We start from the raw sequence: 8,260 nt of genomic DNA, 5'->3' as shown, positions 1-8,260 counted from the left end.
TTGGGGAAGGACCGAGAAGACTCTTACAGGAAATGCTTGCCATCTTCTTGCACAGTCCTTTCTCCTGGAGACCCAGTCACCTCTTTGGTCAACAAGTTCTCTCTTCTACTGAGTCAAAGACCCAAAAACTGGATCAAGTCCGAGAACTTTGAGCAAAGAACTGATATTTTATTGGGATAATCAGCCTAAACCTCCTGCTTCAACATTCTTGCTTTCTTTTAATGACACCTTTGCTGGTTACCGATCTACCTTGCCTGAAGGGCAATAGGACTAAAGGAATAACTTTATTCTATTAACCATCTCCAAACCTCTCTGCAGTCAAGCTCCTCTGGCTGGCACCTTAACTGTGCTAGTTTTACAATAATTGTAATTTATAAATTGTAAAGCTCCTGGCTTTTCTAGGAGTCATCACCCTCTATACACGTGTCCCCATCCCACGTGTCCTCATCCTGTGACAGGTCCCAAGTTCTCCCAACCAGGACCCTGGCCTTCGCATAGCCGATTTGCCTCAGCTGAACATTTTATCATTTTTGAAGCTCCATACCATTAAATCCTGATTTTGATAACAGGTTTTTTTCTGCTCTCCCTCTGGGGAGATAAAGGCTTATTTATAAAACACCCCAAAACCTCCTCACACTTAGGTATTGTTTTTTGAGTGCTCTCAACTCTCCATTATCTCTTTGGAGGGCCAATATAACTTATGCAATTTAATACAGCCAGCTAATTCCATTGCCCATGCCCCGTGTTTTTCAAACACCACGGCCAGGGTGTGCGCACCTCTGAGTATTCTTCCAAGTCATTAATGGTGAAGGATTTAGGAACTGAGCTGCCACCTTGCACCAAGGACTATTGTGCCCCACACACCCCTGGGGATGGGGTCTTCACTGCCAGCTGGGCAGCAAGTGATCCAGTAAATAAATTCATTTTACCGCCTATGCCAGTTTTGGTCCTTCAAAAAGCAGACAGTGATGAAGTTAGGAGTACCAAATGCTCATTGGGAGCAAATGCTTGTGGAAGACAAAGGGGGAGGAACAGGAGGAGGCCGTCTTGTGGTGATGCAGGTCTGATAAAGCCTGTGTCCCGCTGCTTGAGAGCTGCCTGGGGAAAGCGCAGCTACCTGAAGTTACTGCAGCAAGAGGGGTCCACACCCTCACTCCTGGTAGTTTGTTAGGGATTGAAATACGTCTCCCCACTCCTCCTCTTCAAAAAAACCCACATGTTTTGAAGTCCTAACTCCCAGTACTTCTGAATGTGACCCTATTTGGAAATTGTGTTCTTGCAGATATCATTAATTAAGATGAGGTCATATTGGAATAGACTGGGTCCCTAATCCAACATGGGTAGTATTCTTATAAGAAGAAGGTCCTTGAAGACAGAGACACACAGGGAGACACCATGTGAAGACAGATGATTGGAATCATGCATCTACAAGCCAAGGAATGCCTGAGGCTAGCCGAAGCCAGGAGAGAGGCATGGAGCAGGTCCTTCCCTGGCACCTTCCGAGGGAGCATGGCCCTGCTGGCTCCTTGATTTCAGCTCCAGAACTGTGAGAAAATAAATTTCTGTTACAGAAGCCACTGTGTGTAGTATTTTGTTATGGCAGCCCTAGGAAATAACCACACAGCTGAACAGCGAGTTCTTTTTTGGGAGAGCTGAAGGGTGCACCTCCACAGTTGACATAAATCCCAAGTCGGCTCCAAAGCCCACATCCTTTACCTTCCTGAGGGAGCCCATGAACTATGGAGGGAGGGAGTTAAGGCCCCATACTTGCCCTTTGGAAGTCCTCCCACCCCATCAACTCCCCCCACCCCCACACTGGTCCTCTGTTGTGTGGACTCAAAGACTGGGGTGATGGAGACTTAGGGCAGCCCTCCCCCCGGACCCCGGATAAGATAGGAAAGGCTCTAAGGGGCTGAGCCCCATCTAGGCCACAGCAGCTCACCTGTTCCCACCACTTAGGTGACAAGGAAGGAGCTTGATCTGCCACCTCTCACTTTGGAGCTCCCATTCTCTCTGTGAGGCTGGCCCCAGTTCCTCTGAAGTCAGAGACACTCACCAAGGGAGGGAGCTGCAGAGGGTGCCCATTCCAGGCCCAGCACCTCTGAGCTATCTGCCACAGCCCCTGCCAGCTTATATACCTATTTCTGGGGAGTGAGTGTAAGGTTTTCATCCTATTTTTGAAGAGGTCTCTTACCATCCCCTGAAAGGTAGGAAACCCTGGCTTATTCCTCTTAACCAACATTTCTTCTTAGCTCTGCACTGGGCTCACTGACTTCATCCCTTCCCTACATTCCCAGACACCTGCCCTCTGGTGACACCGTGGGTCAGGATCTATTTTCCTCCAAAGAGAAGAAGACTTTGGCTACCTTTCTCACAGCGTTTGCTCGGTGCCTACAAAGTTCTACACAGACAAAACTCCATCCACTTGGGATCTCACACTCAGAAGTGCCAGGTGGCTTAAATGGGCAGCGTTTGCACCTGGAAAAGATGGACACACGTGAGTAGCCACTGGGAATAGTTTCAAGAAGCCAGAAGGAAGCCCCTGTGCCCTGAGTTCCCACTATCCACCAGGCTTGGTACAGTTCTTTCCTCTCTGTAATGTCGTTGTTATTGGCCCCATTTTGCAAGTCAGAAGTCATGGGAAAGTCAGAAGTCATTAAATCAGAGAGAAGGGAGTGGCCCAAGGCCACCCAACTACAGAGTGGTGAGGTTGGACCTAACCCAGATCTCCTGCTTCCTACCTCGATAGTATACCGCCTTCTCTGGAATCATCCATATGTAGACAAAGATGGAACTCTGCAGTGATTCACCTCCCACTTTGATTCAAATAGAACCAAGTCTTTAATGACCTTCTTTGGATGTATTTGCCAAATTTATTTTTCTGGTGTCGGGAAAAATTGTGAGAAAGGCATTGACGTGGCATAAAAGATGACTGGGTGCCCTGTCTAGAGTTCTCTTCCAGGCCAACTTCACATCTTATTACCCTTAAGATATTTTACAACTCTCTACATTGGGCGAAATTGATAATAATGCAAATTCTTCTTTTCCATAGAAATCAAATGAATTGGAAGCTGTGCAACACAATTGATCATTGCCCCATGGATAGACCAGTTTTGTAAATATTTTTTAATACAACAGCATTCTTATAACCTGTAAATGTGAGTTTCTTTTAATTATCCTTTGGACCAGTTGTACCATATTACTTGTTCTCTCGTTAATGAATGAGTTAACTGACACATGCTCATTGTATATTTGTAAGTGACTGGGAAATTCGTTGTTTCGGGTGATGTTGGCTCTTAACCAAATTTGCTACTCATCGCCTACGGTGTGACAAGGTTCAAAAGATAGTACTTTGTATTACCCAGAACTAGCTGTTTAAGATCTCTTTCAGAGTCCACAAAGGGACATTCTTTTCCTCTTTGTTCTTTTCTTTATTTGTATTACTATTTCCTGTCTTAATATTTATTCTTGTGTGTGTCATAGGAAGGGCCACGAACACAAATCTACCTGTGCCCCTTAGTAGAAAGGCATGTATGCTAGCCAAGGCCACACGGGAGACATTTATTGACACTGTCACCTCCTCTGTTTACTCTCGCTCCAAGGACAGACTGTATCCCAGCAGGATGGGAAGAAGCAGGAGGTTCAGACTCCTTCTTGGACACTTGGGCTCTGATAACAGGAAGAGGCTGTTGAAGGCTCTGGTGCCGATAACCTCCTACACCAGTGAGAGCCAGACAGTCCAAGAGCTGGGGCGAGAAGGCAACTCTGACCATGCTGAGGGTCTACCAACGTCTGAAAAATGATGCTCTTGCTCCCCTGCAGGGACCGACCTGAGCTGAGCCCTGGAGCAGGAAGGAAGTCATCCTGAAAGCCAAAGTTCAGGACAGCTCCCCCGAGATGTGGTGTCTAAGCCTCTTTGATCTCATACCATTATTGGTTAAAAACCATTTAAGCGTGCTGTTTCCAATGTGTGTGCATTTTATTTCTAAATACTGCATTTGTTTACCTCTATGTGAAACAGTAATAAAGCTTTTGTTATAGAATGCATTTAGAGTGGAGAATTGTCTTACACCCTCTCTCTGGATACGGCATTCCCTCAGAGTGAGCTGTTTTCACGCTTAAGAAGGAGTGGAGCACATGGGGAGCTTACAGCTTGGCATGACCACCGATGATTTCGGAAAAGCTGAGTCTCCTCTGCACCTAAGCTCCTCTGGCAGTGAAATTCAGGATTATGGTACCTGTCACTGTCACGCCTCCCTTACAGTTTTAACATAAACACTAGTTTATATGAAAAATGCAAGGTACTATAATTATCTGCCATGGGGTGTCATTTCCAGGAGACTGAAGTGCTGGTGATTTGCTTTTGTTGTTTTTTTTTTTTGTTTTTTTTTTTTTTTTAAACAGCAGACAAAGGCTTTCTGCCAGAATGAAAGCTCAGGTCTAAACAAGGAATACCCCCCAGAGGGTAACACCTGGACGGTATAAACTCACCAGGGCGAAACCACAGTAAATTATGACAGTCAGGCCTTCCAAGGGCCCATCACACTGAGGGGGAGGGAATCTTGGAGGGGACAAAGCGATGTAATCAGGGCCCCAACATAGATGCTGTGAACGTCTCTTCTTTGCCTCCAGCAATATCTAAAACTTTGTGGTGATATTATTTGCTAAAAGTGATAATGCTAACTACTACTGTTTACTGAGCTCTCAGAATTCCAAGTACATTACATGCATTATCTCATTTAGTGCTTGAAATAATGCTAGGGGCAAAGCATTATTATCCTACTTTATATATATGGGGAGCCTGAGACTCAGACACATTAAATCAGTGGACCAAAGTCACCTGGCTGCTAAGTGGCAGAGCCAAGTTTCAGACCCAAGTACTCTGGCGCCAAGACCACCTTCACCACCACACTCCAGCATGCCATGCTGCCTTCCCCACGGGATGCCTCCATTTTTGGTGAGACAATGAAGAATGCCTTTCTATCAGTCTCTCTTCAGACTCCCTTAGAGAGAGGCTATCAGCAGCCGTGGAAAGACCCTGGGACCAAGGAAGGCCGCCGGCAGCCCCAAGCTATGCCCAAGATGAAGGGAGCCGACGCTGGTACAGTGACCTTCACGGTGGCTTTAGAACTTGCAGGTGGAGAGCTTCTAAACTGGCCCACTCTCGGGGCCACTGTTTCATTGACTTCTCAAACTAAGGCTCTCAATGGTGATAGGCTCTGCTTGGGCTCCCTGTGGTGGGCTGCTTGGTTAGAGAAGGCAGAAGCTGCTGCATTTGTTAGGAGCTTTGGAGTCAGTCTGAGGTTCGAATCCCAGACCCGCCACTGTTTGCTGTGCCCTTCTTAGCAATCAGCTTTATCTCTTAGAGTCTGTGTTTTCTTGTCAGTAAGATAACGCCCACCTCATGATGGCTTTATGGTTCATTCAGTTATTCATTCAACAAATTTTAGAATGAGCCATAGGAAATTGCTGATGTTTACCACCCCCCCTTTGTTTTTAGCTCACAAAGACAGCAATTTCTTATGGCTCAACTCTAGTATTTCTTGAGTGCTGTATTAGTCAGGGGTCTCCAGAGAAACGGAACCAATAGGTTTTATAAATATATAGAGACAGAAAAAGCAAGAGAGATTTTAAGGAATTGGCAAATTCACCTCATTTTAAGGAGCTGGCAAATCTGAAATCTACAGGGCAGGCTGGAAGTTCAGGTAAGTACCTGGAAATTCAGGTAAGAATTGATGTTGCAATCTAGAGTCTAAATTTAGCAGGCCAGCAGGCAAGAAACTCAGGCAGGGTTTCTATGTGGCAGTCTTGAAAAGAATTTCTTCTTCAGGAAACTTCAGTTTTTGCTCTTAAGGCCTTCAACAGATTGGATGAGGCCCACCTACACATTATGAAGGGTAACCTGCTTCACTTAGAGTTAACTAATTATAAATATGACTCATATCTACAACTACCTTCACAGAAACATCTAGGCTAGTGTTTGACTAAACAACTGGGTACCCTGACCTAGACAGTTGACATGAAGTTAACATTGCAAATGTCTAAATCATACCAGCTACTATTCTAGATGCTTGAGGTACCTGAGTGCATAACATTGACAAAAGTGCCTGACGTAGTGGAGCTTACAATCTAGTCGAGAGAGTCAATAACCAGCATAAAGCAGGAGACGAAAAGCAGTGTGGAGAGAAAAAGTAGGCTAAGGGGTCATGATAGATGAGCAGGCTAGGGGATGCCTGCCCGGCTCAGTCGGTAAAGCATGCAATTCTTGATCGTGAGTTCAAGCCCCATGCTGGGTGTAGAGCTTACTTTAAAAAAAGAAAGAAAGACAAAAAAAAAAAAAAAAAAAGGTGAGCAGGCTGGGAGGCATGTCCTGCAGAGAGTGTTCAAGATGGGCTTCCCTGAGAGCATAGGATGTGAGCCACCCTGTAAAGGAATGAAGGGTTGGCCATGCCAGAGCATTCTGGGTGATGAGAACAGCTGATGTGGAGAGAAGAGTGTGCCTGGTATGTTCTGGACCGAAAGGAGGCCAGAGTAGCTGGAGTGGAGCAAGTGAGTGGGAGAGTGACAGGAGAGGAGTCCAGAGAGGCCCTATGGGGTCTTATAGTCCATTGTCAAGAGAGAAAACAAGGGTTAAATCAGTGACACATGCCTGTCAAGTGTCCTACATGGAGTCTGGCAGGAGGTAAGAGCCATCATTCATCTTGGTGACCTAGGCACTTGAGTGCAGGCCAGCGGGCTCTGGTTAGTGCTCTTTCCTCCCCACCTCTTGGATTCTGTGTCCTAGACTTCAGTTTTGCCTACTTCGCTCCTGAGCAGGGACATGGGGAGCTGGTGGACCACCATGATAGCCTGGAGTTCAATGGCCTCTTCCACATACTCGAGAGAGCCAGGACCTACCATGCAAGGGAGCCAGGCTGAGGGGTGCTGACCCGAGACATAAGGACCACTGCCCCCACTGGCATCCCAGCCTGACCTGCCTGCCCAGGCCAGCCTTCAGCCCTGGCCAGCTGTGTCCCAGGCTTTGTTCCCAAGTCTCCAAGTCCCCTCTTCCTGCCAAACAAAGCCCCCAGCCCCCGCCTGCCGCCCAACAGGCACCTGGGGCCTCCGGGCCTGGGAATCAAAGCCTGTTTTGCAAAGGAGGCCCTATGTTTGGAGAAACACCCATCCCCTGCTGCCCAACCCTTCAAAGGGCCCGCATTGTTCTGTGCTGAGAAGGCGCCTCCTGACGCGAGGGCCCAGCCAGGGCTGACGCGGGTGGACCTCTGATCTCAGGCCAGGCCCCCCACACCATGCAGGGGGGAGACACAGGGGCCAAGCCAGGAGCGGTCTGTCCTCATGGCACTGTGCCCCTTTCCCGTCCTCTACCCACCTGCGCCCCCATCCCTGTGTCCTCCCTGAGACCTGAACCCGGAGTCCCAGGCCCTTGCACCTTCCCAGACAGTAAGGTGAACCTAGGGGGCTTCGGGACAAGAATCTGACGGTAGACACCATAGGAGTGCACCAGTGTCAGAGAGACCATTGGAAAGACGCCCTCGTCTCACAGATCGCAAGACCAAGCCCAAAGAGGAGATGGAACTGGACCCAGAGCCCTGCTCAAGCTGGAGGAAACTGGACTTCGCTCCACACCTTGGCAATGATAGGTCCAGACCAAAACGCAGACTTTCTGATCCCACTTCCAGTGCCCTTTTTTAAAAAAATAAATAGTTCATATATTCATTTCCCCCTCCCCCAGTGTTGGGTTTTACTGCAGCTTAACTTTGGGCAGAGGTAGACTTTATTTTAGATAAATCCTCAAACAGAGAGTGGAGGCCACAGACCGGAGGTGGGGCCCAAGGGGTTGCTGATGGCTCCCTGGCGCTCAGAGGTGCTCCCCCTGCTCCTGTTTTCCTTCTCACATGGCCCAGCCGGGGCACGGGCCTCTTAGCCTCACCCTGTAGTACTGAGGTCTCTGAAGGCACAGAGAGGTACATCACAGTCATACGGGAAGCCAGGAAGAAGCCCAGCCCAGAATCGTATTTCAGGTGCTGCTTCCAGACCCCGTCTCCCCCCAAGTACACTCACAAAGTGGTAGCATCCCAGGTCCCTTTGCCACAGAGTGCCCAGCACCAACATTGACTCTGCAGTCCAGGATACTGATTAAGATCAAGGGCTCTGCAATCAGACAGACTTGGGGTCCAGTCCCGGCACCTTCACTGCAGGACTTTAAGCAAAGTATTTGCCCATTTTGAGCCTGCTTCCTCTTCTGTCACCCAGGAATGAC

Source organism: Felis catus, chromosome C1 (assembly GCF_018350175.1).
Source record: "Felis catus isolate Fca126 chromosome C1, F.catus_Fca126_mat1.0, whole genome shotgun sequence".
Lineage (NCBI taxonomy): Eukaryota > Metazoa > Chordata > Mammalia > Carnivora > Felidae > Felis > Felis catus.
Note: the sequence above shows the minus strand (reverse complement) of the source record.